General features: G+C 57.8%; 1 long non-coding RNA gene across 1 annotated transcript in view; it reads left to right on the top strand.

Moving 5' to 3' along the window:
- Positions 1 to 26,804, top strand: part of LOC142364806 (uncharacterized) — a 218,277-nt gene extending 191,473 nt beyond the window's left edge. The window contains exon 3 of the long non-coding RNA XR_012766342.1: positions 26,664 to 26,804. This is a non-coding gene — a long non-coding RNA (uncharacterized LOC142364806). The remainder of the gene's footprint in view (positions 1 to 26,663) is intronic.
- The last annotated feature ends 750 nt before the right edge of the window (positions 26,805 to 27,554 follow it).

The following is a 27,554-nucleotide window of genomic DNA, read 5'->3' as shown; positions in this document are numbered from 1 at the left end:
GGTAGGCTGCAGCCACATGCCACCCACGGGACTGAAAAGGTCTCTGTCCTCTTGCTCGAGAGCTAGGCCAGCTTCAGGTTTGCTAGTGCACTGCGCACGCACACAGCACTCCCACCAGGAGCTGGCCCGAGACACTCGGTCTTTCCAACTGCGGGGTCCCTATGACCTGTGTTCCCTTCTGCCATCGCCAGCAGCCAGGCCGCTAGACCCACCCCTCTAGCAGGTACAGAGCGGGGCCACACAGAAAAAGATATGGAATGGCTCTCAAGAAGAAGGTCGGACAGGCTGTGGGGAGTAGGGACAGGGTTCAGCCAAACAAGCTAAGCAACCGGCACTTTGCTTATGCTCAAGGACGAGCTTCTTGAGCCCCCCTTCTCTCCATTTTCCACACTTATTCATCCCCCTCGACTTCCTTGGCTCCTCACTTTCTCTGCCCTTGTCTCCTCCCAATCAAGGGACCTAGCCCCGCCTACTAGTCCCCCTTGCTCCCAGGTCTGTCACATCTGGGAACAGATTGGGTCTTTCAGGGGCTGTTAGCTAGGTCATCTTGGCCTTGCGTGGCATTACTGCAGTGGTTTCCTGGCTACAGCTGTCCCTGCCAGAGTCCTCTCCCCAGAATGACCCCGGCTCTTCCTTCAGATATTGCTGAAGTCTGGCCACCTCTCACACCATTCCCCCTTAACTTCTGGTGACATCTGGCTCTTCCTCATGGCACTGTAACTCCTGCCAGCTTTCTTTCATCTTTCCATTTAGCAAAGGCTTCAACCAGGTCCTAATCATCATCCCCAGATTTGTCTGCGTGTCACATCATTATTTTGCATCCTCTTTCTAGCCTCAATGTGCCAGTCTTCTTCATGCCATGGTGGCTCTGAGCACGCTCCTGTCTGACCAGGCATGGTGTCAGCCCTGCTGAGCGACTCTTGCCCTTTGTGCCCTCCTTGACTGCCTGCAGCCTCATTTTGCTGGGCGTGGAAATGCTTGCCTTGCGCACGAGAGTGAATTGGACTCAGGCACGGTTAACTGTGAAACCTGGCAACTTTATTCCAAGAACTAAGTCAGCTTCAGCATTTGTGTGCACTGGGAAGTGTTGCGGAGGAAGAACCGGACTCGACACGATGATCAATGTGATCACGTACAAGCCGTTTATTAGCCTCAGATAGCTCACTTTTATATTCCCCACTACATATGCGGCGATCCCCCATTGGTGATAATCAATTTAACTCACATAGTAACTCGATTATGATTGGTGTGCGTCACTAGCTCACGCGCAGTGCTCGTGGCCTTCTTGCAGGCGGCAAGTTCCTCTTTGGCATCTGGGAGTTGTTTTTCTCTGCGTACTTACTTCCTCATTCCAACCGCAGTTTGTCCTCTGGATGCCCTTGCGGCCTTATGCTAAGGCTCTGCGGCCTTAGGCTAAGGCTTCATGGCCTTCTAGAGAAATGCTGGATTGCTCACATGTCCCCAGTCCTTTAATGCTTCATCCTCCACAGGGAGGAGAGCGGGCAGCACAGAGCAGGCCTTTGATGCCGAGGCTGCCTTTGGAGCAGCAGGCATTGCCCCAGAAGGAAATGATCATGGTCCAGTGCAGCCTGCGCTGGTACCTGTTGATCCTGCTCCTCAAGCCTTTTTTCCCCTGAGGAACTGCAGGAGCTCCTTCAGAAGAGTAAAGAATTCCACCAGCTTCTGGCGTGGAAATGGACAGGAGCTAATGCTGCCCGACTGTGTTGGTGCTGGTGTTGGCCTTGGCCTCTGAGAGGCGCTTGAGGTGGAGAGAAAATGACTCCATGGCTGTGCTGTTGGACTATCTGTTCTTGCTGAGCGCAGTCCCATCTGTAGCAGGATCCAGTCGTAGAAGTGCTGCGTGGAGGTGTAGACTCCAGGCTGGTTTGGTCTGGCACAGCCTCTCCCCCAGCTGGTCACTCCAACAAGCCAGAAGTAGTCGTTGGTGTTATCTTTGCAGACCAGAGGACCACCGCTGTCACCCTGCAGCGGAGGAGAGAGGGTTAAGGTGGTGTTGGGTGGCCCCGGTCAGCACTCTGGCTGGCTCCTTCTCTCCTGCAGCAGCTGCCAGAGCTGTCCTGACTGCACACAAAGGCTCTGCTCAGGTGCTGGAGCCTACAGAAGCTTGTCTGGCAGGGGGTGGTGGGCCAGTCAGGCAGGGCTCTCTCTCTGTCCTCTTTGCACAGTGATCCTGGATGTGTGGAAGGGGGATGTTGCAGGACTGGGCTCTGGAGCTGTGGGCTGCCAAGAGCACTAGATGGGCTTTGTGGGCAGAGAGCCAGGCCTCTGGGACAAGGGCGGCCCTGGGCAAGGACCTGCATCTGGGCAAGGGGAGGTGAACCCCAAGAGTGGAGGGGACCCAGCAGTGGCAGGCTGACTTGCCAGGCAAAGCACGCGCTGGGGCAGGTTTGGGCGGTTGCCACAGGGCTGCCTGTGCTGTTGGGGGTGGACTTGTAGCACGCTCCTACCTGGCAGGTGTCGATGCCGCCCTGCGGATAGCCAGCACACAAGTTGTGGCTGTGGATGGCCCCTCCGTACCAGCGGCTGCTGTTGCAGAGCTTGATATCGATGAGGCGGACCTTGGCCTCCTGCAGGACATAACTTGGTCCCCCAGCTGTCAGCACAGAAAGGAGTTAACAGCCAGCAGCTCGCTGCCAGTTCTCCTCTCCTCCCCCCCCCCCCCTCCCCGGCGTCTGGCTGAAGCCCTGCCCTAGGGCTGGGCTTTGCGTCTCCAGAGGCACTGTGCCGCTGCTGTCTCCCTTCTGTCTTGCTTGGGGTAATGGGACAGGCCCACCTCTCCATCGGCATGCACCCCGCAGCCCGACTCTGGCTTTCGCCTCTGCTGTCAGGAAGCCCACCCCGCCTCCCCAGTGTGCCCAGCCTGCGCTCAGGACACCACTCCCTTTTGGGAACTCACCTCTTGCAGTCGTGGAACCCCAGCCACTGACGTAGCAGCTTCTCAGCTGCCACACTCTCAGCCAGGCGTCGGGCACACAGGCAAGCTGCACGTAGTAGCCGCACAGGACAGGCTGGTCCAATTCCAGCAAGGCAATGTCGTTCCTCTGCGTGATGTTGTTGTAGTGCTCGTGAACCAGTAGCCGCTTAATAGTGCGCACTTGGGTCTCAGGGCCCAGCTGAGTCAAGTGGCTGGCCCCGATCACCACGTGCCACATGGTGATGTGCCTGCAAGGCAGGTGGAGAGAGGGGTCAGAGGGAGCGCAGCCACGTGCTGCAAGCAGCCCAGCAGTTGCCTGCCTTCTGCTGCACAGGGCAGAGAGGAAGGCAGCGCTACGGAGGGTGCGACTGCCCTAGCACGCCTTGGGCACAAGGAGTGTCGGGCGGGAGGCTGCTAGGAAGCCGTGGCGTGAGCCCAGCCCTCTCGCGAGCAGTCTCTCAGCTGGGCTTGGCAGTGCCCAGGCACTGGGCGTGCTGCAAGGAAGCGGGATGGCGCTAGCACGTGCTGCTGTGGAGCGGGCACGTGCTAGTGCTGTGGGGCTGTTCCCTGGTCCTCCTTACCCGGGCGTGATGAAGCAGTGGGCTGCTGTCAGCACCCACTGTGGGCTGATGAGCGACCCTCCGCAGACATGCGCTATGCCTCCTATGATGGGCTTCTGGATGCTGACGATCCAGGGCCAGGCCCCTAGCTGGGCATCGGTGCCACCCACGACGCGTGACATGCCGTAGTAAGAATCCATGGGCCGGTGCCCGCAGGTCCCTCTGTAAGCAGAAACTCATGAATGTCCTGCTCGGTGGCTTGCTGCTGTTGAGGCTGCAGGTCAGCCCCCTTCCCCCCCACCAGGCGCTGCATGGACAGCAGGGCCGCGGAACCCTGTGGGGCATGCGTCCATCTACCCCTGTTTGTGCTTGAGACCCGTAGGCAAGTTGTGCCAGCGGCCTGGCTGCTGGCAAGGAACTGAGGCTCCCACATGGTGTTTGGGAAGCTTTGGTGTGGCCAGGGGGAAAAGCGAGCACCCGCCAGTGAAGCCCACAAGGGCTGCCCCAGCTCCCTCCCAGAGCCTCGGGCCACTTACCCGCAGTTGTCCCACATGCCGTACGCCGGCCAGCACACGGCCAGCAGGACCAGGACGGGGAGAAAATTCATGGCTGCCAGCGGCACGTGGCAGCTGCAAGAAGCGAGAGCTGGTGGCCAGCAGTGCAGCAGCTGACGTAGTGCCTGCAGCAGTCCCGCTGCCCAGGGAACCCTTGGCCCCGTGGCTGATGTCACAGAGTGGCTGGTTCCGGGTGCTGGGCACGGTGGATTCTAGGGGGGGGCGGGCAACATGGAGGGTTCTGAGCAGGAGGGGAGGCAGAAGCTGGGCTCGGACACCCCCAGCAGACCCCCGCTGAATGCTCTGCTTGCGGGGCGAGGCTCTGCAGACCTCGTGGCAGGCAGCAGCGCCTGCCTCCCAGTGCTGCCTGCTAACAGCTAGCCGGCAAAACCAAGTGTGGCACCATAGCCTCTTTGGGAAGTTCACTGCCACCCCGTTCTGCGCAGCCGCTTGCCACCAGGTCCTTCCCAAAGAAACTGACACCGCAGAACGGAACTACTACAGGCAGTAGGCACCTGGTTGGGGGCTGAAGAGCCAATCTGCTTACAGCCGCGGCAGGCAAGCAGGGATGTGCAAGCCAAATCAACCAAGCATAGCCAAGCACTGCCATCCTGTCCTGCACAAAGCACAGCGAAACACAGATGGAGCACGCTCCACACTGGCTCTGTCTGCCACCGCAACGCCCTCTGACAGGCTCCGTGTCCTTGCTGTCTACCAGCTACATTGCTCTTCTGGGCCAACACTGGTGCGGGCAGTCGCACTGCCTGCTATGCGTGGCCACAGACGTGCAATTGGAAGCAGCATGGCTTCATAGGCACTAGAAGACGTCCCCAAACAAACCGCACTCCACGCTGCTTTGGTTTTCAAAAATTGACCTGAAGGTGGTGCCCGATATCTGCTTAGAGCAGGCAGAAGGTGGCCTTGGAGAACGTCACTTGTCTTGTGTGGATACTCTGTGATGCCAGCAGCAGATTTTTGCAGGTGGTTAAGAGGGAATGGTGCGAGAGGTGGGCACACTTCAGCAATATGTGAAGGAAGAGCTGGGGTCATTCTGGGGAGAGCACTCTGGCAGAGACAGCTTTGCTTGCTTGGCTGAGCCCTGTCCCTAATCACCACAGCCCCCAAACAGGTAGTGCAGAGGGGACGTGCCTAGGTGGGAAGCAGTTCGGGGTATGCGTGGTCAAGCACCTCCAAGTCCTTCCTGACTCCAGCAGGTGGAGATGTGGCCGGTGGTTGGCAGGCCTGGTCCTCTTGTAAGGTCTGTGAACGCTGGGGCTGATCAGTCAGGTAGGCTGCAGCCACATGCCACCCACGGGACTGAAAAGGTCTCTGTCCTCTTGCTCGAGAGCTAGGCCAGCTTCAGGTTCGCTAGTGCACTGCGCACGCACACAGCGCTCCCACCAGGAGCTGGCCCGAGACACTCGGTCTTTCCAACTGCGGGGTCCCTATGACCTGTGTTCCCTTCTGCCATCGCCAGCAGCCAGGCCGCTAGACCCACCCCTCTAGCAGGTACAGAGCGGGGCCACACAGAAAAAGATGTGGAATGGCTCTCAAGAAGGTCGGACAGGCTGTGGGGAGTAGGGACAGGGTTCAGCCAAACAAGCTAAGCAACCGGCACTTTGCTTATGCTCAAGGACGAGCTTCTTGAGCCCCCCTTCTCTCCATTTTCCACACTTATTCATCCCCCTCGACTTCCTTGGCTCCTCACTTTCTCTGCCCTTGTCTCCTCCCAATCAAGGGACCTAGCCCCGCCTACTAGTCCCCCTTGCTCCCAGGTCTGTCACATCTGGGAACAGATTGGGTCTTTCAGGGGCTGTTAGCTAGGTCATCTTGGCCTTGCGTGGCATTACTGCAGTGGTTTCCTGGCTACAGCTGTCCCTGCCAGAGTCCTCTCCCCAGAATGACCCCGGCTCTTCCTTCAGATATTGCTGAAGTCTGGCCACCTCTCACACCATTCCCCCTTAACTTCTGGTGACATCTGGCTCTTCCTCATGGCACTGTAACTCCTGCCAGCTTTCTTTCATCTTTCCATTTAGCAAAGGCTTCAACCAGGTCCTAATCATCATCCCCAGAGTTGTCTGCGTGTCACATCATTATTTTGCATCCTCTTTCTAGCCTCAATGTGCCAGTCTTCTTCATGCCATGGTGGCTCTGAGCACGCTCCTGTCTGACCAGCCATGGTGTCAGCCCTGCTGAGCGACTCTTGCCCTTTGTGCCCTCCTTGACTGCCTGCAGCCTCATTTTGCTGGGCGTGGAAATGCTTGCCTTGCGCACGAGAGTGAATTGGACTCAGGCATGGTTAACTGTGAAACCTGGCAACTTTATTCCAAGAACTAAGTCAGCTTCAGCATTTGTGTGCACTGGGAAGTGTTGCGGAGGAAGAACCGGACTCGACACGATGATCAATGTGATCACGTACAAGCCATTTATTAGCCTCAGATAGCTCACTTTTATATTCCCCACTACATACGCGGCGATTCCCCATTGGTGATAATCAATTTAACTCACATAGTAACTCGATTATGATTGGTGTGCGTCACTAGCTCACGCGCAGTGCTCGTGGCCTTCTTGCAGGCGGCAAGTTCCTCTTTGGCATCTGGGAGCTGTTTGTCTCTGCGTTCTTACTTCCTCATTCCAACCGCAGTTTGTCCTCTGGATGCCCTTGCGGCCTTATGCTAAGGCTCTGCGGCCTTAGGCTAAGGCTTCATGGCCTTCTAGAGAAATGCTGGATTGCTCACATGTCCCCAGTCCTTTAATGCTTCATCCTCCACAGGGAGGAGAGCGGGCAGCACAGAGCAGGCCTTTGATGCCGAGGCTGCCTCTGGAGCAGCAGGCATTGCCCCAGAAGGAAATGATCATGGTCCAGTGCAGCCTGCGCTGGTTCCTGTTGATCCTGCTCCTCAAGCCTTTTTTCCCCTGAGGAACTGCAGGAGCTCCTTCAGAAGAGTAAAGAATTCCACCAGCTTCTGGCGTGGAAATGGACAGGAGCTAATGCTGCCCGACTGTGTTGGTGCTGGTGTTGGCCTTGGCCTCTGAGAGGGGCTTGAGGTGGAGAGAAAATGACTCCATGGCCGTGCTGTTGGACTATCTCTTCTTGCTGAGCGCAGTCCCATCTGTAGCAGGATCCAGTCGTAGAAGTGCTGCGTGGAGGTGTAGACTCCAGGCTGGTTTGGTCTGGCACAGCCTCTCCCCCAGCTGGTCACTCCAACAAGCCAGAAGTAGTCGTTGGTGTTATCTTTGCAGACCAGAGGACCACCGCTGTCACCCTGCAGCGGAGGAGAGAGGGTTAAGGTGGTGTTGGGTGGCCCCGGTCAGCACTCTGGCTGGCTCCTTCTCTCCCGCAGCAGCTGCCAGAGCTGTCCTGACTGCACACAAAGGCTCTGCTCAGGTGCTGGAGCCTACAGAAGCTTGTCTGGCAGGGGGTGGTGGGCCAGTCAGGCAGGGCTCTCTCTCTGTCCTCTTTGCACAGTGATCCTGGATGTGTGGAAGGGGGATGTTGCAAGACTGGGCTCTGGAGCTGTGGGCTGCCAAGAGCACTAGATGGGCTTTGTGGGCAGAGAGCCAGGCCTCTGGGACAAGGGCGGCCCTGGGCAAGGACCTGCATCTGGGCAAGGGGAGGTGAACCCCAAGAGTGGAGGGGACCCAGCAGTGGCAGGCTGACTTGCCAGGCAAAGCACGCGCTGGGGCAGGTTTGGGCGGTTGCCACAGGGCTGCCTGTGCTGTTGGGGGTGGACTTGTAGCACGCTCCTACCTGGCAGGTGTCGATGCCGCCCTGCGGATAGCCAGCACACAAGTTGTGGCTGTGGATGGCCCCTCCGTACCAGCGGCTGCTGTTGCAGAGCTTGATATCGATGAGGCGGACCTTGGCCTCCTGCAGGACATATCTTGGTCCCCCAGCTGTCAGCACAGAAAGGAGTTAACAGCCAGCAGCTCGCTGCCAGTTCTCCTCTCCCCCCCCGCCCCCCCCGGTGTCTGGCTGAAGCCCTGCCCTAGGGCTGGGCTTTGTGTCTCCAGAGGCACTGTGCCGCTGCTGTCTCCCTTCTGTCTTGCTTGGGGTAATGGGCCAGGCCCACCTCTCCATCAGCATGCACCCCGCAGCCCGACTCTGGCTTTCGCCTCTGCTGTCAGGAAGCCCACCCCGCCTCCCCAGTGTGCCCAGCCTGCGCTCAGGACACCACTCCCTTTTGGGAACTCACCTCTTGCAGTCGTGGAACCCCAGCCACTGACGTAGCAGCTTCTCAGCTGCCACACTCTCAGCCAGGCGTCGGGCACACAGGCAAGCTGCACGTAGTAGCCGCACAGGACAGGCTGGTCCAATTCCAGCAAGGCAATGTCGTTCCTCTGCGTGATGTTGTAGTAGTGCTCGTGAACCAGTAGCCGCTTAATAGTGCGCACTTGGGTCTCAGGGCCCAGCTGAGTCAAGTGGCTGGCCCCGATCACCACGTGCCACATGGTGATGTGCCTGCAAGGCAGGTGGAGAGAGGGGTCAGAGGGAGCGCAGCCACGTGCTGCAAGCAGCCCAGCAGTTGCCTGCCTTCTGCTGCACAGGGCAGAGAGGAAGGCAGCGCTACGGAGGGTGCGACTGCCCTAGCACGCCTTGGGCACAAGGAGTGTCGGGCGGGAGGCTGCTAGGAAGCCGTGGCGTGAGCCCAGCCCTCTCGCGAGCAGTCTCTCAGCTGGGCTTGGCAGTGCCCAGGCACTGGGCGTGCTGCAAGGGAGCGGGATGGGATCCGAGGTATAGAAATGACCACAGTGCCGCATGCAAATACAAGCCTAATTTCATGCGCAGTGATGTTATCATGTCATAAATCGATATCATACAGTACAGTAAAATCGTCTGCCTGACTTTTTCCCCAAGGTAATAAACAGCACGGCAACGAACACATAAAGCAAATATGGGTTTAAATACCAGAGACATTTGATCAAAGTCATAAACATTTTTACCGGCGACTATTTAACTGACACAGAAAAATGCGTATAACATAATTTAACAAAATCTAAGAAAACTGTTTTAACTCCCGCTTCTCAGCCCTGCTGTTATTTCCGCGCCACACTTGGGTGCCATGTTCTTGTTTAGCTGCAGCCGGCAACAAAAGCGCCATGTGGCCGCCCCTCCCCCCCGCCTGGGTGCGGAGGAAAATGGAAAGAAACAGGCAGAAAACTGGTGGGTGGGGATAAGGGCAGTTTAACAGAACAGCAAACAGAGGGAACAGCAACAACAACGTTACAGATGAGGAGAAAAGCACAAGACAAACCGCCCAACCCAGAGAGTCGTTCTCCTGGACCGGACCAGTGCCCGCGCTCCCGAGCTGCGAGTGAGTTCCCGCACCCAGCTCCCCCCCACTGGAACCCAGCATGGTGGCACATGCTATGGAATACCCTGTTCTGTTTGGTCAGGTGGGGTCAGCACCCCCAGCTGTGCCCCTTCCTGGAGTCCGGTGAAAATTCACCCTGTCCTGGCCAAACCCAGGACACTCTGGAACAAAACTCATCTTCTGTCCTAGCACATGCGCACTGTGTGATGCGTCTACCCAGCATGCTTTCTCTTTCTGTTGTAGTTTGCCTTGTGCATCAAAGCTACTGCTTCTTTCTCTTGCAGGTCAAGGTCCAGAATATTGGGACAGTGGTAAGGATGCCCTGAGTAGGATCCAAAGGCTGATGGCAGAAGGTGGCATGACTGCTGTGGTCCAGCAGGAGCAGAGTACCACCATGGCGTCCATGGGCGGCTTTGGCAACAAAATCATTGTGAGCCACCGGATCCACCGCAGCTCTCTGACTGGTGCAGAGTCTGCCTTCGTTCAGGGCACATCAGCACCGCAGTCCAGCTCACAGCAGCTGGCAGCCGAGCTGGAGGGACGGATCCTGTCGGAGTCTATGCAGCTGTCAGAGCATGGCCTGAGCCCGCGGACAGCCCCTGGTGGGAGTGAAGGACAAAGCGCTGGGGATCTGGACATGCTGGAGCAGGCCCAGTCCTCCATGGACACTGAGGGACCAACTGAGTATGGTGACCTAACTAATAATAACCATCTTCCTGACAGTACCAACTTCTACAGGAATGAGAGCACCAGTGGGGAGTGGCGGAAGAGGGAGAGACTGAGCCGTGTGTTGGTGCTACCCTTGTACTGCTCAGCAGAGACCTGTACCTCACAGCTGGCCAGGAGCTGGAAGAGTAGGGACGTGTGGCTCTGACAGGATGCTGGCGGTTCAGAGGGCTCCTTGATCCTGGGTGAGTGGGAAGGGACAAGGACTGCAAGGGAAGCCATGGGGAAGAAAGCATACTTCACTTGCAACATTCCCACTGCCAAAGCGTTGGCAGGAATATGAACCATACTGGCTGCACATCATGCAGATTTTGAAGCCCCATGGGATCCCCTGAGCTCAGCCCTAACCCTGCAGTTCGGTCAGTGTCATCCTTTGTAAAGCTGGTTTCCTTTCCTCTTTCCTGCCCTTATATGCCTGGGGGCTGGTGAGTAGAGTGAAGAAGGCCTGCAGCATCCTTCTGGAGACAGGCAGTCCTACTGGGCAAACCTGGGCGTGGTGCTCCAGCTCCATCGCTGGAGTGGAGGAGTCTTCAGGCCATAGCCCCGCTCCATGGCACACCACTGCTTGCCCTTCGGAGCATGCTATTCTGAGACCTGTTCTGCCCGCACTGTGGTCTTTTTTGGGAAGAACGGGGCTTTGGCAAAAGCTGCATGGCTCAGGATCTGCTGCTCAGTTGGGGATCTTTCCTTTTTAGAGAGTTAGTTTAGCACTTGGTGGGAACCTAAGCAGAGCTTCTGTACAGAGGGGTAGAGGGACAGCGGCTGCTGCTCTCTAGTCAGGATGCAGTTCGTGCAAGGATGTTCTAAGCTGTGCCAGTATTAACGTGAATGAGCCGTCCCAGTGGCGTGGTGCCAGGACTGAGCTGCACCTCCTTGGCAGGGGGCAGGAAACGTCTTTCAGCTCCAGGCCAGGCTGTGAGGTATGGGTCTGTGATGTAAGGTGTTGCATGTGAAATCTTGACCTTGTACAGGTAGTTTCTAGTGGAGATATCAAGGCTCTGGCATTTTGGTTTTAGTCTCAAATGTGATTTTCCTTTTCGTTTGTAACTCTCCATCTCTAGCAGGCTTGTGGAGGAAGGACAGGGAGAGCGTGAGTGCTAATGAGGGAAACACCAAAGATCAATGTCATTAAAATATGACAAACCCTTGCTTGACCTACTGTCTTCATTTGTGTGGTGATTGTCTCTGTGTTCGGCCGTGGGGTAAGTACATCCAGCTCAGAAGCTCAAGGTAGCTTACAAATGTCAGATGATGACCACCCCTTTCGCAGGAGGAAAACAGGCTTAGCCTTTGAGTTGGAAGCCCAAAACTGGGAAATGGGGAGGAGCATTTGGGAGTCTTGCTTGTAAATTGTCTTTTAACCAGTCTAGAGATGAGCAGGCACTTCTGCGTTTCCCACCATTCAAGTACTGCAACAGGGAGAAAGAGGAGCGTTGCTCCTGTCGTGCTTAAAAAGATATGTAGAGATGCAGCACCGTCTGTCGTAGGCAAGCAGAGAGTGGTCTTTCTTGCTGACCTCTGAGCAGAAAAGCGGTGCAGTATCTGGCTGTCCTGGATAAAGAAATGCATGCCCTGGTGTTACCACTCTGTGGTGAGGGATGCTTCCCCTGCCGTCTGAGCACCTGCTGGCAGCTGCTGTGCTCCTGCTCAGCTCCTCTAGACTCTGCGCTGCAAAGACATTACAATAAATAAGGCTGTCATTAGGCAGCACTCAAGCTCCCAGTCAGAAGAGTCTGTTAGAGAACATTAAGCAAATCTTCTCTTAAATCACAGCCTGGAAATGAATCTTAAATCAAATCAGCTGCTGCCAGGCCTCATTGCAGAGTGTTAATGAGTCTCTAAAACCTGCCCTGAGCCAAGCACATCCCTGATCTGACAGGAGAGCAGCCTGAAAAATGGGATTCCCTTGTGTGGCGAGAAGGGTTTCGGGCATCCCTGATTGCCCCAGTGTGGGGTGGCCTGAGGATGTGCTGGCACTTGGGGGCAGGAGGAGCTATGCCTCAGCTGCAGGCTTGGGCAGACAGGGCGGTGCAGGCCTAGGTAGAGCTGTTTACTGCTCTGCTTGAAAACAAACTAAAACAGAGCCTGGAAAAAAAAACTGCTTCTGTTTCAGCTCAGCCTGGCATCTCCTCTTCGCTCTCCCTGCACAATTCCTGGAAGAGCCTTGAAGGCCTCTTCTTGGTAGATGTGTTGCAGAGCATTTGCAGATGTCCATTTCCATAGCCAGAGCCAAGTGACCTGCAGGACAATTTCCATCACAGTTGGAGAAAGGTCTTCTGGGATGCCTCTCTCTGGCAGATTCTCAGAGACCTGGCACACACCATGGCTGGGCACTCTGGCCTTGGCTGCTGTGCAGAGGCTTGAAACCTGGTCTGCTGAGGACTTCCCCTTAGTCCAGTCCTGCCCCCACTGGAGACAGTGGCAGAGCAGGCAGTGAGCTCCAGTGGGAGCAGGAGCAAACCACAGCTGCTGTCTTTGGACGTGGACTTGTGACATCTCTGAAGCTCCAGAGCAGCTTTTTGTTCGAGGCTTCTAGGGAAACTCTTCCAGATGAGGTAAGGATGGAGGCCTGGTCAGAGCAGGCAGGTTTGATGTTTCTCCTGACCCACTTTGTAGCTCTGGGCCAAAGGCTGGTAACAGCTGCAGCCTGACTTCTGTGTTCATACAGGTTTTAAGCAGGAACAGTGGGCAGGGTGGGTGTGGGTGGCCTTAATCTTCACATGCTGCCTTGGACATGCTTTGTAGATGACCTGCTGTGGCCATACAACTAAGCAGGTGCTCTCAGTGGTGGTGGGCTTGTGTGTAAAGAGAGCAATGCTGTTTTCTTGAGTTTCAAACCTAGAATCTGCCAAGCTCAGTTTCTGTCCCTGCCTGAGACCTGATGGAGGGGGATGGGTGGGTGGGAAGAGTGAGGACGGGAGGGAAAATTGAGCACACTTATGCCATGGATTCACTTCCCCCCCCCCAGTGCAATTTACTTCTGATGCCTTCCATGCTTCTTGTGGAACAAAACTCTCTCTCTGCCTTGGACTACCCTGTTCTGGCCCAGCAGTCTTCCTTGGTTGGTTTGGGCAGGGCTGAGCTGACCTTGTACCCTCAAACAACACCCCTGAACCTGAGGCACAGAGCCCTGCGTGGAACAGGAGGTGGTGGGATTGCCCGGGTCCAGGACAAGCGCAGCAGCGGCATGGAGCTCCTTCCCCAAACCTCGCAGCTTACCGGCTCACTGCAGTGTGGTAACGCAGCGCTGAGACCAACACCCTGACAGGAGCGATGTGGAAATTCAGCAAGAGCTGCCCGAGGAAACCAAACCAGAGCTGTGCATGCTTGCTGGCCCAATTAAGGAGGCAAAATGAGAGCTTTGCTGCTTAGGAGGAGGAAATCACCTTCAAAACCAAAAGCTTTCTCAGCCTTAGCCTGTCAGGAGCCTTTAAATGCGATAACAAAATCCTGGGGAAAGGAGAAATACGGTGCAGAGAATTTTATTTAGCTTTCAAAAGGCTTTTGATAAAGTCCCTCAGAAGAGGCTATTAAAGAATCTTGGTCACCTCAAGGGCGAGGGGTAGAGTCCTCCTGGAGATGGAAGCTGTTTGAGGTGGGAATTGGAGTCCAAAGTAACAGCCAGTTCTTGGTGTGGAAAGAGGTTAATGGTGGGTTGGACGGGTTCTCTAGAAGTCCTAATGAGCTGTAAGAGGAGGGGAACAGCTGAAGATATAACATTATTTAGGTTGGCTAGGAAGAGAGAAGGTGCCAGAAGCCTTGGGCAGCAGGAGGAGGTAATGGTTGGAGCTGCTGTGCTGGAAGGGGGCTTTTGTATGAATCCTTCACAGGATTGACCTGCTCGGTTGTTACTGAGCCGGCGGATGCTCTGGCACCCCCGATCCACCTAGTTGAATTCGATCAGCAGGGACATCTTCCAGTAGACCAGGTTGCTCCAAGCAAGCATGCGGATCTAGTTGGACTGGATGACCTTGAAATGTCCCTTCCAACCCCAAACCATTTGATGAGTCTACGACTGGAAGGGTTCCAGGTCAGGCTGGATGGGGGTTGGAGCAACCCCATCTACTGGAACATGTCCCTGGTGATCCAGTTGGACTGGGTGGACCTTGAAGGGTCCCTTCCAACCTCAACCATCCAATGAGTCTGTGATTGGCAGGGTTCAAGGTCAGGTTGGACGGGGCTTGGAGCAAGCGGATCTCCTGGAAGATGTCCCTGGTGATGACTGGGGGGTTGGACTAGGTGGACCTTGAAAGGTGCTTCCAAAGAACTTTCCAACCCCAAACCATTCTCTGAGTCTGAGACTGGAAGGGTTCAAGGTCAGGTTGGATGGGGCTTGGAGCAACTGGATCTTGTGGAAGATGTCCCTGCTGATCTAGTTGGACTGGGTGGACCTTCAAAGGTCCCTTCCAACCCAATCTATTCGAGGAGTCTATGAAGGTTCAATAGACCAAGCCACCGATAATGGTGGCAGCGGGATTCAAAGAGGGATTGTGGGACCAAGACAGCACAGACATTCGTGACGTGGGCACCAGCCATGGCGGAAGAAGCCGGTGGCAGCCCTGTCACCAATGGCAACAGGTCTGTGGGTGCCACGCACCGTGAGCAACGAAACAGTGGTGGCTGTGATGTCACTATGGGTCTCTGACACGCCCACACAGGGGTAAAAAAGGGGTCGCGCGGTGGTGGGGCCTTCACTCTGGAGGAGCCCCCGGAGGAGGAACACAGGGATGAGCTCCCCCGTGGCTATGACCGGGAAGGGGCAACCCGTCACCGTCCGGCGGACCAAGGTGGACTTCTGGAACGGGGCGGGGGTGGGGCACACCTCCATCATGCCCAGCATCACCCCTGAAGGTACAACTACCCACCTCCCCTGCAGCCACATCGTGGTGGCCAACGGTCGCGTGGGAGAGATGCGGGGCTGCGGCCATATCCGGGGTGGCACCATCTGGGGCAGGCGACTGTGATGATGCGTTGCCGCTGCCACCACACCGCGGCGGGAGGAGGCGTGGGAGCGCGGGGTGGTGGTGGATGGTGAGCGTGACCTGGTTTTCTTCTGCTTTCCAGAGCGAACAGCCATCTGGGACAGGGTGGCTGCCTACGTTGAAGAACGTCTCCTGCTGCACAAGGTAGTCCAACACCCATTGTCCTCCTGACCCACCCGGACATGTGGGGTGACCCCCATCGCCCCATGGCGTGGCCTACACTTACTCTTCCCCACCCCAAAAAGCTGGAAACTCGCCCCAAAATTCCCCCGTTGATGGACAAAAAAGGGCTTGGGTGAGGGTGGGATCACCTCTGGTAGGTGCTCTTGGACCTCCGGGCTGGTCTTGGTGGCTGGAGACCCCCCCGGATGCCTTTTCTTGCTTCTCACGTGAATTGTTGCGCAGACTCAGTCACCCTCTGCCATTGTTCCTTTCTGAGTAGGTGGTGTTACTTGAGTAGGGGGTCAGTGAGTCAGTGGTCACCATCTCCCCGTGCCGCAATCACCTTTTACCTGTCAGGCTCGCAATCTTGGCAAACCTGGTCAGTCTCTTCAGTCCGTTTCACAGAACCACACTCCATCATTTCTCTTGACAAAAACACAATTACCCACTATGGTTACCGTTAATGGTTACCTGGAGAATAGACCTCTGTTCCCAGACCTAATGTCCAGGTGGGTCGGGCTGTACCAGAAACATGGCAGCACTGTTCTTGTTATGGTCAACTGATTCTATCACCCTGGTTACAGAGGGACTTGGCGTCCCTCGCCACTGCCCCGCCTTCATGTCTCTGAACAAGGAAGGGGGGCAAGATCCATCCCGAAGCACCATCCGTGGTCAGGGCCACCTCCAGCTCTTCCCACTGGCCAGTCCTCACCTTTCGCTCCTTCTCTTCTGCTCCAGGGGATCCGAATTCCCAGCCTCGGGTGCTTTGACCTCGTCAGTGAGCAGATCCAGGTTGGAGAGGAGGTCGTGACTATCCACTGGCCGGTGTTTCGTCTGGCCAGGAACCTGGCGGAGGTCCGGAACCTGCCGGAAGTCCACAACCTGGTGGACGACAAGGCCTACCTGCCTGGTAAGGTGGTGGATTAGATCTTGATTGGTCACGCAGTCATGGAGTCCCTTCCCTGGGTCTGAAATTCTTCTCTAAAGCAACTCCCGCTCATCAGAGAAGTCCAAAAAATGGGGTTTTTCTGGGTGACGTGATGGGAAACGCCATCAGAAGGACCATGGCGTGAGCGTCTCCATCCTCATGTGGGTTTATTTCCAGGCCACAAGGAGCTGGAGCCCCTCAAATACTTCAGGGTGGCCACGGAGGCCTCCGTGTCCCGGAGGAAGGTGGAGGACTGCATCCACGGCACCACGTCCCAGCTCTCTCACTGCTTGGGGACTCGGGAGAACATCGCCTTCATCCTCAAGGACGTTGGGGTGCTGCTGATCGATGGCACGAAGGTGCAGATGAAGTTCTATTACAACTTCATGAAGGCGTTTTCTGGGAAGGAGAACTTGGAAAAAGTCGTCTTCAAGGTGAGCGTTGTGGTTTCTCCGTGGCACGGGCGGTCCCATGGCGGTGTCCCCGGCTGTGGCCCACCAGGACATGGCCAACCACTCAGGCCAAGAAGGAGCTACAGTCGTCCTACCAACTGCCTCAGGCTCCTGCGATATTGAGTGCCTCAGCCATGTTGAAGACGTCCTGCCCTCTTCCGGTTCCTCCAACGCTGGGTGCCTTGTCCATGCTGAGGACGTCCTCCCACTGTTGGGGTCCTCCAACACTGAGTGCCTTGTCCATGAGAAGGATGTCCTTCTATCTTTGGGCTCCTGCAATATTCAGTTTCTCAGGCATGCGGAGGATGTCCTGCCCTCTTCACGTTCCTCCAATGTTGAGTGCCTTGTCCATGATGATGACATCCTCCCATTTTTGGGCTCCTCCAACGCTGGGTGCCTCATCCATCAGGAGGATATCTTGCCACCTTTGGGCTCTTACAACGTGGAGTTCCTCACCCGTGCTGAGGACATCCTGCCATGTTTTGGCTTCTCTATGACAGGTCCCCCAGCTGCTGGACATGATGGAGTCGTGGCGGACACCTGTGGCTTCACTGACCTCATCTGGCCGTGCCATCGTCTTTCCCGAGTGAGTACGTCGGTGGCTGCAGCCACTGTTTGACGCAGATACAGTTGGTCCTTGTGACCACGGGTGTCCTCTTGATGCCCTCAGGTCGTAGTCGCTCCCAAAAGGGAGATCTGACGGGCAAGAGGGCGATTTAGGCAATGCCTTCTTCCCGTGGTGGCCTGGTGACTCCGTCTCTCTGGGTTGTCCATGAGGTGGGCTTGAGAAAAAGGTGGTGGGCTTGAGAAAAGTGTGGTGGGCTTGGGAAAACGTGGTGGGCTTGGGAAAACGATGGCCTTCACGACAACGCCAAACATCTGCCCGCGCCTCTTGGGTTACACCGGTGTCTTCTCCTCGCCTCCAGGTTTGAAATGGAGATCGCGGCCAAACTACCACCCAAGAAGACCTTGAGGTGCGGCTCCCACGATGAGGAGTGGATGAGACGAGAGACTCTGCCACGTCTCGGAGGAGGCCATGAAGGTGAGGCAGCTCCCGGTTCCTTTCCGCCACGCGCAGGAAACCAGACAGGGAACTCACCGGTAATTTCTCCTAATGACTCGTTTGCCTCCACCGAAACGGAGCCCCAGGGTGGGATATCCTCAAGAGTACGGTGGGAGGAAGGTCACCCAAGACCCTTCCTCCTCGGAAATGACCTCCCCCGGCGTCACCCAGCTCCTCGTTCCCAAACCCGGATAGGGGCTGCGAGGGGAGCAGAAGGTCCCTGCGTGTCACCGTCACGGCGACGCTCTTCTGACAAGGTGTCTCCTCCTTGCTTCCAGACGGATTTCCTGGTTTTCGCTTTGCCGACAGCCCAAGGCCGGCCACCAGTCCGGTACCACCATGCTGCAATATCACAGTGAGGCAGAAGAGGAGAAGGTCCCAGGGCAGGTGAGGCTGAAGACTCTGGTGTCTGCACGGGGTCGTTTCTGCCCCAGGAGGTGGGAGACGCCCCATCCCTGGGAATGTTGATGATCAGGTTGGATGGGGCTCTGAGCAACATCATCTACTTGAAGATGTTGAAGACTGGGTGGACCTTGAAAGGTCCTTTCCAACCTCAAATCATTGAAAGTGTTCAAGGTCAGGTTGGATGAGGCTTGGAGAAACCTTGTCTACTGGAAGATGTCCCTGCTGATCTAGTTAGACTGGGGGGACCTTGAAGGGTTCCTTCCCACCCAAACCATTCCATGAGTCCGTGATTGGAAGGGTTCAAGGTCAGGTTGGATGAGGCTTGGAGCAACTGAATCTACTGGAAGATGTCCCTGCTGATCTACATGGACCTTGAAGGGTCCCTTCCAACCTCCAACCATTCCAGGAGTCTGTGATTGGAAGGGTTCAAGGTCAGGCTGGACGTGGCTTGCAGCAGCCTGATCCAGTTGAAGACGTCCCTGCTGATGGCCGTGGGGTTGGACCCGATGGACCTTACAAGGTCCCTTCCAATCCCAACCATTCTACGGCTTTCTGACCCAGCCCCGAACGCTCATGGGGGGAAGGCAATGCCCGGAGGGGTGGAGCTGCCAGGACCCACCCCATTCCCTAAGGCTGGTTCTTCTCCAGCCCTTCAGGAGAACCCCTCGAGCATCCTTAGGTAAGACCTCTCTTGTTGCGTCCCTCCAGGCCGGTCTCCGCTACCAAAATCCCACCTGCGGCCAACCAAGCTAAAGACAAATGCCAGTGGAAAGTCCAAGAACTGCAGCAAAACCCCAAAGAACGAGAAAAAGAAGGAGGAGGAATAGAACCGAGCGACAAATTCCTCATCAACATCGCCGAGAAGATCGTCTTCCCACAGCAAGCGGTCTGCCCCTCGATCTCTCCCAAGCACCACGAAGCAGTGCGGGAGTCCTCCCTTTGCACTGTGCATTCAAATCAGTCTCCTGCGGGTGCCATGGACCACAGGAAAGGCTGCCACAACCCGTTGCCTTTCTTGCAGACCCTGAAAGCCATGTACACAATGCTGGAGGAGCTGGTGCTGAATTGTCCTGCCTGCAGAGTCGGCGAGGAACTGCAGAATATCTTGCAGGTCTGGCATGTGCAAAGAGTCGGCTCCACAGGGGCTGCTCCTCAGCCTAGGGCAGGGGGTGTCCGCTCTTGAGGGGACAGTCCCCACCGCAGCGCCATGCAGAGAGAGCACACTGCGGGGAGGGTGCCCACCTCCCTTGGCTAACCAGGGGCTGCCCACCAGGCTCTTCTGGGGCACAGTGCCTGCAGAGGGGATGGCTTCCGCCTCCCTGCAGGGCCATAACGTTGGCCTGGGGCCTTTGTCTCAAGCCTGCGAGGCACGCACCACAGGCTTTGCTGGAGGAGATCAGAGGAAGCCTTGATGGACCGTGCGAATCCAGTGTGGGAGTTGAGCAGTGCTGCTTCTGCTGCAGCGGGTGTCTGCCGCTAGGGCTCACCAGCGCTTCTCTCTTCCCAGATGCTGTTGCCTTTCACCAGCTCAGAGAGAGCAGTAGTGGTGCGTAGGAGGACCCTGGGCAGGATCAGGAGCCTGAGCCACTTGCTGGACAACTATCACTCCCTGAAGGTAAGGACCGGGCCCCTGTCAGCCAGACCATCTTCCATTCCCTGCCCAGCGCAGCAGCCAGCAGCTCAGAGGTGCCTGCAGGGCAAGCCTGGGCACGGGTCTGGGCTCTTCACCGGCCTCTGTGCTGCTGCAGGGGTCTTGGTCCATGGGCTGTTCTCTCCAGGACCCCCCTCTGTGCCAGGAGCCAGCTCTGCCCCCGCTGCGCTGTGGGACGGGACAGCCCGGGGAGCGTGGTGGAAGCCCAGGCCTTGCAGCTCTCCCTGCGCGGGGCTGCTGCCCAGGTCGAGCTGCTTTGGGAGTTGGGGCCGGCAGGGCCCTGCACAGCTCTGACGCACCTGCACCAAGCCCCCCAAACACGCTCTGGGGTTCAGGGCTTTGGCCCCAGGTGCCTGTCCTCATCCTTTCTACTGCTCTTCCTCCCTTGCCCAGGCTGCTCAGAAAGAGGACAGCCCTGCCTCCTGCGGACAGATCCAGATCCTGATCCTCGGACAGCTGCCTGGATGTTTCCTCCTCCACATGTCGTTCAAGGAAGAGGAGACTGTGGCTGTCTGCTCCCTCTTCATATTCAACCGCCAGCAAAAATGTAAGAGAAGCTGTGGTGGGCTGCAACCATCCACACCCCAACATCACCCGATACATCTGCTTGTCTTCCTGGGTGCTGTGACGGGCCATTCTTGTGCTTGGTGGAGGCACCAGCATGTCACCAGCACGGCCTCTGCCGCTGGCCCACACGCTCTCTCCCAGACTGTTCATCGTCCCATCTGGCCAGAGCTGCTCCTTCACCCAGGAGCAGCCCAAGCCCACATCTTCCCCTCTGCCCTGAAGAGCCTGAATCCCTGCCCCGCAGCCCTCCAGCCATGTCATCTGTCCCCCACGTCACCGTTATCCCAGCCATGGTTGAACGGTGGGACAGCACGCAGAGCTCAGCTCCTGGGAGTTTCCCAGGCCAGCATCATTGGCACACAGACACGGGAGGCCGGGTCGCCCTTTCGTTGATACCGCCGTGCACCACCTCCTCCCCTGACTGTGGGCCATAACCTCCCTCCTTAGCCACTCCCAGGTCAGAGCTCTTCCCAGTATTTGGGAAGCTTGCTGGCCCAGCTGCTGTGTCTGACGGACTCTTGTGCGTTTGCCCCGCTCTGCGGGCACGGCACTGCCAGAAGAGATGGCGCAGCTCCAAGCGGAGTGGGAAGCGGAGAGCAGCTCCCTGCGCTCTTTGCCCAGCGCCCGTCACGTTACCGAAGTAATGAGCTCCCCCCTTGCTGGGGCTCTTGTCTGTGGACTCAGCGGGGGGCTTGGGTGAGCAAAGGCATTCAGAATCAGTGGTGATGGTGTGGCCTCTCTGTCCCAGGTGAGAGGGTTCTGGCTGTCCGCGAGCAGGGAGGATGTGAGGGCTGCACTCCAGTGTCCCAGCAGCAGCTCCTGGCCACCAGCAAGCCCTGGTTCTCTGTAGGGCCAGCACACTGTGTCCACTAGTCCAGCCTCCTCCCTCACCCTGGGGCTCTCTGTGCTTATCCTTCCCCGTGCAGTGACTGCAGCCCCAGCTGCCAGCTTTCCGGCGGGCACTGCCACCAGCACTGCCGGGCATCTCTCGCAAGGGTTGCTTGCGCTGCACAGCTCAGCAGCACAATCAGGGTACTCGGTGTGACTTGTCTTTGCTCCATGCCTTCCTCCCATAGACCTTGGGCAAATACCTCCATCCTTCTGAGAGGACAGACATCCCATCTGTCTCTGAGAGGAGAGACAGAACCATCTACCAGATGTCTGAGAGGAGAGACACAAACTTGGGCAAATACCTCCATCCTTCTGAGAGGACAGACATCCCATCTGTCTCTGAGAGCAGAGACACAACCATCTACCAGATATCTGAGAGGAGAGACACAACCTTGGGCAAATACCTCCATCCTTCTGAGAGGACAGACATCCCATCTGTCTCTGAGAGCAGAGACACAACCATCTACCAGATGTCTGAGAGGAGAGACACAACCTTGGGCAAATACCTCCATCCTTCTGAGAGGACAGACATCCCATCTGTCTCTGAGAGCAGAGACACAACCATCTACCAGATATCTGAGAGGAGAGACACAACCTTGGGCAAATACCTCCATCCTTCTGAGAGGACAGTCATCCCATCTGTCTCTGAGAGGAGAGACACAACCATCTACCAGATGTCTGAGAGGAGAGACACAACCTTGGGCAAATACCTCCATCCTTCTGAGAGGACAGACATCCCATCTGTCTCTGAGAGCAGAGACACAACCATCTACCAGATGTCTGAGAGGAGAGACACAACCTTGGGCAAATACCTCCATCCTTCTGAGAGGACAGACATCCCATCTGTCTCTGAGAGGAGAGACACAACCTTGGGCAAATACCTCCATCCTTCTGAGAGGACAGACATCCCATCTGTCTCTGAGAGGAGAGACAGAACCATCTACCAGATGTCTGAGAGGAGAGACACAACCTTGGGCAAATACCTCCATCCTTCTGAGAGGACAGACATCCCATCTGTCTCTGAGAGGAGAGACACAACCATCTACCAGTTGTCTGAGAGGAGAGACACAACCGTCTACCAGAAACAGCTGGCCAGTAGCGTGATGGATGTGGTCATGGAAGACCCTGACTTGTGGCTGATGGACGCAAGTGGGCTGTGGCTGGATTGCCGTGCCTTCGGCCCCACCAGGCCTTGTTCTGCCTCCCTTTCCATCCCTTCCTCCCTCCCTCCCAAAGCTAGCTGTCTCGGGCACCTGAAGCCACTTCAAGCTGGGTTAGCATGTTAGCAGCCAGGGCCTGGGGTGGTGGGTAAGGTGGTGGCTTGGCCTTGGCTGGCAGTCAGGCGGTGGGGTGACGGCTCCAAGCACCCTCCCTGCCGTGGTGGGGCCCAGTGGCTGCCTGGGGACCTTTCCAGGCATGGACCTTTTCATAAGAAGGAAGTTCTCTTTTGCATACAGGCCAGAAAAATGCAGGTCCTCCTGCCAGACCTGATGGAGGTCCTGCAGAAGGGTAATGAACATATCAAGACAAAGGCCCTGGTTGTTACCCAGAACATAATGGGTCGCCTGAAGAAGAGGGAGGCCAGCTCCGTCGCTGTGCAGCTGGCAGAGAAGCTCCTACCGCTCTTTGATGAGGTGAGGCTGATGGGGCAGCCCGAGCCCCGCAGATGGGCACTGGGCAAGGGCAGCTGCCCTTCAGCCCAGCCCTGCGAGCAGCGCTTGGAGCAGCCTCTTCTCCTCTGCTTTCTGCCCTGGGCTCCTGTGGGATGGCTTCGGGTTCTGCAGCCCAGCCCAGCTTCTCCCTGGCAGCTGCTCCCAGAGCCCTGAGGGCTGCCCAGCTGCACTGCGGGGCAGGAGCAGACATTCTCCCCAGACCCCAAGGCAAGGGGCTGAGGCTGAGCTGGTGGGGCATGGCCCGGAGGCATTGCTGAGCACCAGCCCCCTGGTCTCCTCCTCAGCCCGTCCATGGGGAGCTCTTCTCCAGCATGGCTGGTGCCGCTGGTGGGGAGTGCTGGGTGTCTGGGAGAGCGCTCTGAGGCACAGGCTCTGCCTGGAGGAAATCTCCTGAGTGGCCTTTCACGAGCCCATGGCCGTTCAGCTGTGGCTGCAGGTCTGGCCCACAGCTCCCGTGAGCAGAATCAGACTCGGGAGCACCTCCCCTCCCATCAGCCATGCTAACGCTTCTGCTCACATTGGGCAGAGAGCTACTGTTGCTGAAGTCCTGCTGTGCTTCTCCCTGCCAGGAGTTCAGCCAGCTGAGAGAGCTCTCCATCAGCCTCTTCAGAGACCTGATGAAGACTGTGCGGGGGAACAACAAGAGGCGGATGAAGACCAATGCGCGAATGGGCCTGCTCCCGCTGTTCTTGAGCATGAGTGACCAAACGCAGAGCGTGGCCAAGGTACAGCTGTCAAAGCTCAGCAGTGGTGCAGGGAAGAGAGCCCCAGCCGCGTGGGCCAGGGCACGTCCCAGCTTCCTAAGGGTGGGATTGGCCCAGGAACAAAGCCAAGAATGGGGGACACCAAGTCTCCTTCCCCGGCCATGGTGCCATCTCTCATCTTCTGCTGCTCTGCAGGCCTCCGGGGAAGCCCTCCTGGCTGCGCGAAGCTCCTCGGGTGGAAGCAGCTCAAGCGCCTGGTGTGGACCCAGCAGGCGTGGAGGATCGGCGAGTGCTTGGTGAGGACAACCCCCAAGCCTTCGGGCCCAGGCTGGGTGAGGGCTGCTCCCTGGGTCTCAGCAACGGGGGGTGCTGGAGGAGGGCCTACTCCGGCCGTCCGGGGAGGCTCTGCGACGTGGCCATGCCCATGTGCTCTCTGCAGCTGGTGCGGGACAGGAGCAGGGCTGAGGAATACCTAGAGCGGAGCCTGTCATACCTGCGGGATGCCCAGGCCCCCGTGCGAGAGGCGGCCGTCAGGTTCATCGGTGAGCCACCGCCCCCGGTCCGTCTCTGGGCAGCCTGGACCCAGCCCCCGCTGCTGCGCTGGCAGCGAGGAGCATCCCTGGGGCTGCCGGAGCCCCGGCTGCCCCGTGCGGGGCCTGGGCCTCCCTCTGCCCCGCTGCCCACGCCGGTGGGCTTGGGGGCACCTTGCTCAGCCCCCCTTGGCTGCTGCTCCTCCCGTGGGTCACCCTGCTGAGGGGGTGAGAGCGTGCAGCCGAGGCAGCAGGGCCGGGGGCTTCGCTGCTGGCAAGGTGCTGGGGAGCGGGGGGTCTGACGCAGCTTTGTGCCTAGGGCTTGCTGCACGGCCCCTGGGGAAGCAGAACAGGGCGATGGTCTGCGAGATCTGCAGCGGTGAGTAGGGAGCCTGGTCTGGAGGGGATGCCGGGGGGTCTCTGCAGGCACGGGGGCTCATCTCGGCTCTGTTTCTGTCGGTCACAGCCCTGCAGACCCTGAAGGAAGACTGCGAACCCTCTGTCCGTGCCCTGGCAGATCAGACCATCCACATCCTGAGCTCTCCCTGGGCGCAGCCGACATCGAGATGGACCCTGCGAGCGCTGCGCTTCTGGCGCCGCTGAGCCGGGCAGAGAGGCAGCTCCTCTTGGGACCGCGGCTCTGTTTCAATAAAGCTGGTACAACAAGCCCAAACCCCCAGTGTCCTTCAGATGTGCAGCGCACTGAGTGTGCTGAGCGGACAGCGTCGCTCCTGGCCTCTCCCGCTGCCTGCAGGACAGCTCATCCCTCGGCACACTGTGGCTGTCGTTGTGTTTGACACATTGGCAACTCGGCTAGGCTTTCCCCCAAAAGTCGCTGGGTTTGCTCCCCCCTGGAGAAGTCTCTTCTTTAGCAGGGCAGGGAGAAAATGGTACATGGCAGCCCCCAGGGAAGCAGGGTTGCCTGGAGAGCGTCCTGATGCCGTCACTTCGCAGCAGCCCACGGCAGCACAGCGCACGCTGACCCCGGGTGTCCTTGCAGCAAAGCCCCAGCTGCCCCACTGGAGCACAGAGACCCGGAGGGGAGGAGGAGGGGAGATGCTTTAGGCAGCCTGCCCCCTCCCCAGACACCCCCGGGCATGGAAAGGCCCCTGCGCCCTGCCAAGCCGGCGAGTCGCCACTCGTGCCGCGGTGCAGAGGCGGCCAACTCCTGCGTGCTCTGGGCTGGCGCAGCCTTGTCCTGAGCCAGGGGAAGATTCCCTCTGCCTCAGTCCAGAGTCCTCACGTGCAAAGCCTCGTTTTCACGGCCAAAATCCTCATTTTTGGGGCCCCAACTTGTCTGTTCTTGCCCACAGCCGCGTATTTCCCTGTCCCACTTCACCGCTCTCCACAGCTTCCCCAGGAGGGGACGTGAGAGGGAGGTGCTGAGCTCTGCTGCTGGGGTCCAGGGACAGGATGCGTGGGAACGGCTCAGAGCTGCGTCAGGGCAGGTTCAGCTGGGCTCAAGGATCCGTTTCTGCACCGAGAGTGCGGCCGGGCGCTGGGACAGGCTGCCAGAGAGGCGGTCGGTGCCCCCGGCCTGTCCGTGCCCAGGAGCCCTTTGGGCAGTGCCCTCCATGCTCTGCTGTCAGGCCGGGCCAGCCCTGCAGGGTGGGCGGTTGGACGGGGCGATGGCTGCCGCTCCCTCCCCAGCGGAAGCTCCCTGCTCTGCCGTGCCCACAGGGTCACCGCGAGCACCCAGCCCACCCTGTGGAGTTCATCACCACATCGCCTGGGAGCAGGGCAGGCACCGGCGGAGGGGAGAGCGGCCCCTCAGGCAGCCAATAGCGGAGAGCAGCACCTCAGGGGAGGGTGGGCCCCACACCATGGCAGAGCGACAGCCCAGGTAGCCAATCAGAGGTCACATTTCAAATGAAGGGCAAGCACCCAGCGGGGCAGCCTGAACGCAAAGGGGGCCAATCAGAGGCAGCGTCACCTCAGGGGAGGGTGGGCACTGCATCTGGGCAGAGTGACAGCCCTGTCAGCCAATGGCAGGTCATTCCGTCAGGTGAAGGGCAGGCACTGCAGCCCAGCAGCCTGACCACCTGGGGGCCAATCAGAGGCAGCAGCACCTCAGGGGAGGAGACTGACAGCCCTCCCGACCTCTGCCGGCCAAGACTACATGGGAAGGAGGCGGGGGCCCTGCTTGCAGCCAGGCCCAGCTTCACCATGGCTCCTGTGGGGCCTGCCCCGAGGCCGCGCAGCCCCTGGACCAGGCCCAGGGCCCCTCCTCCCCCCTTCCACCGCTCCTCTCTGTCTCCTCTGCACCCCCCAGCTGTCCCCGTGTTCTGGAACCCCCCGTCTCCCTGATGCTGAGGCCGCCGGAGTGGCGGTGGAGTGGACAAGGCTGGGTGGGGGTGATGCTTGCCCTAGGGCCATCACCTCCCCACATCCCCTCCGCGCAGCCCCAGCGACCCCACAGCAGCCTACAGGGTGGTGAGGAGGGGCAGGACGTGGCTGCCGTCCAGTGTCTGCCCTGAGGTGGCGAGGACTGGGGGGATGTGGGGCTGGGGTCTCCCCCCCGAAGCAGGGGGGTCCCAGGGCTGATGTTCTCCCCCATCCCCACAGCTCCTGCACATCATCTCCTTCCTGACGCTGCCCGCCCTGCTGAGACGGGGCCAGACCTGCCGCTGCCTCCACGAGGGCTGCGACAGCGAGGCCGCCTGCACCTTCTCTGCACCGCTCTCTGCCCCGCCGCCGCCAGCGCCCGCCCCTGCAAGAGGGCCGCCATCCTCAGCTGTGAGTCTGTCATTGCCAAGGAAAGGGGCGGGGGTGGCGCTTGGTCTCCAGGACTCATCTTTAGTGTCCAAACTTTTATTGTAGGTTTTAATGCCTTCTTTTTAGGACCCAAAGCCTCCTTTTTAGGGTACAAACCCTCATTTCTAAGTTCCAAACCCACCTTTTAAGGTTCAAATGCTCATCTTAAGGGCTCAAAGCAACATTTTGACGGTGCAGAGCCTCCTTTTCAGAGTCCAAAGCATTGTTTATAGGGTCCAAAGTCTCCATTTGAGGTCTCAATCCTCATCTTTAGCTTCAAAAGCCTGCTTTTCAGGAGCCAAAGCCTCCATGTAGAATCAAAACTGCTCCTTTAGACTTAGAAGCCTTGTTTGTTTAATGTCCCAAGCTTCATTCTGAGGGTCTAAAATCCCATTTTAACAGCACAAAGCCCTGATTTTCAAACCCAAAGCATCACTTCAGGGCTTAAAATCATCAGAATTTCAGGGTTCAATGCCTCAATGTAATTTCCAAAGCTCCATTTTCAGGGCCCAGTGCTCCATTCTTAAGCCCCAAGCCATCCTTTGGTGGGTCTAAACTCTACTTTGAAGGGTCCCAAGCCCTCTTTTACACCTGAAAGCCTCCACTGGAGTGCCCAGAGCCCTCTATTTGGGACGAAATCTCCATTTCTGGAGGCCATGGAGGAACCAAGTCGTTCCCCTCCTTTTCAGGGTCTAAAGCGTC

This window comes from Opisthocomus hoazin, chromosome 29 (genome assembly GCF_030867145.1).
Source record: "Opisthocomus hoazin isolate bOpiHoa1 chromosome 29, bOpiHoa1.hap1, whole genome shotgun sequence".
Lineage (NCBI taxonomy): Eukaryota > Metazoa > Chordata > Aves > Opisthocomiformes > Opisthocomidae > Opisthocomus > Opisthocomus hoazin.
This window is presented reverse-complemented; position numbering and strand designations above follow the sequence as displayed.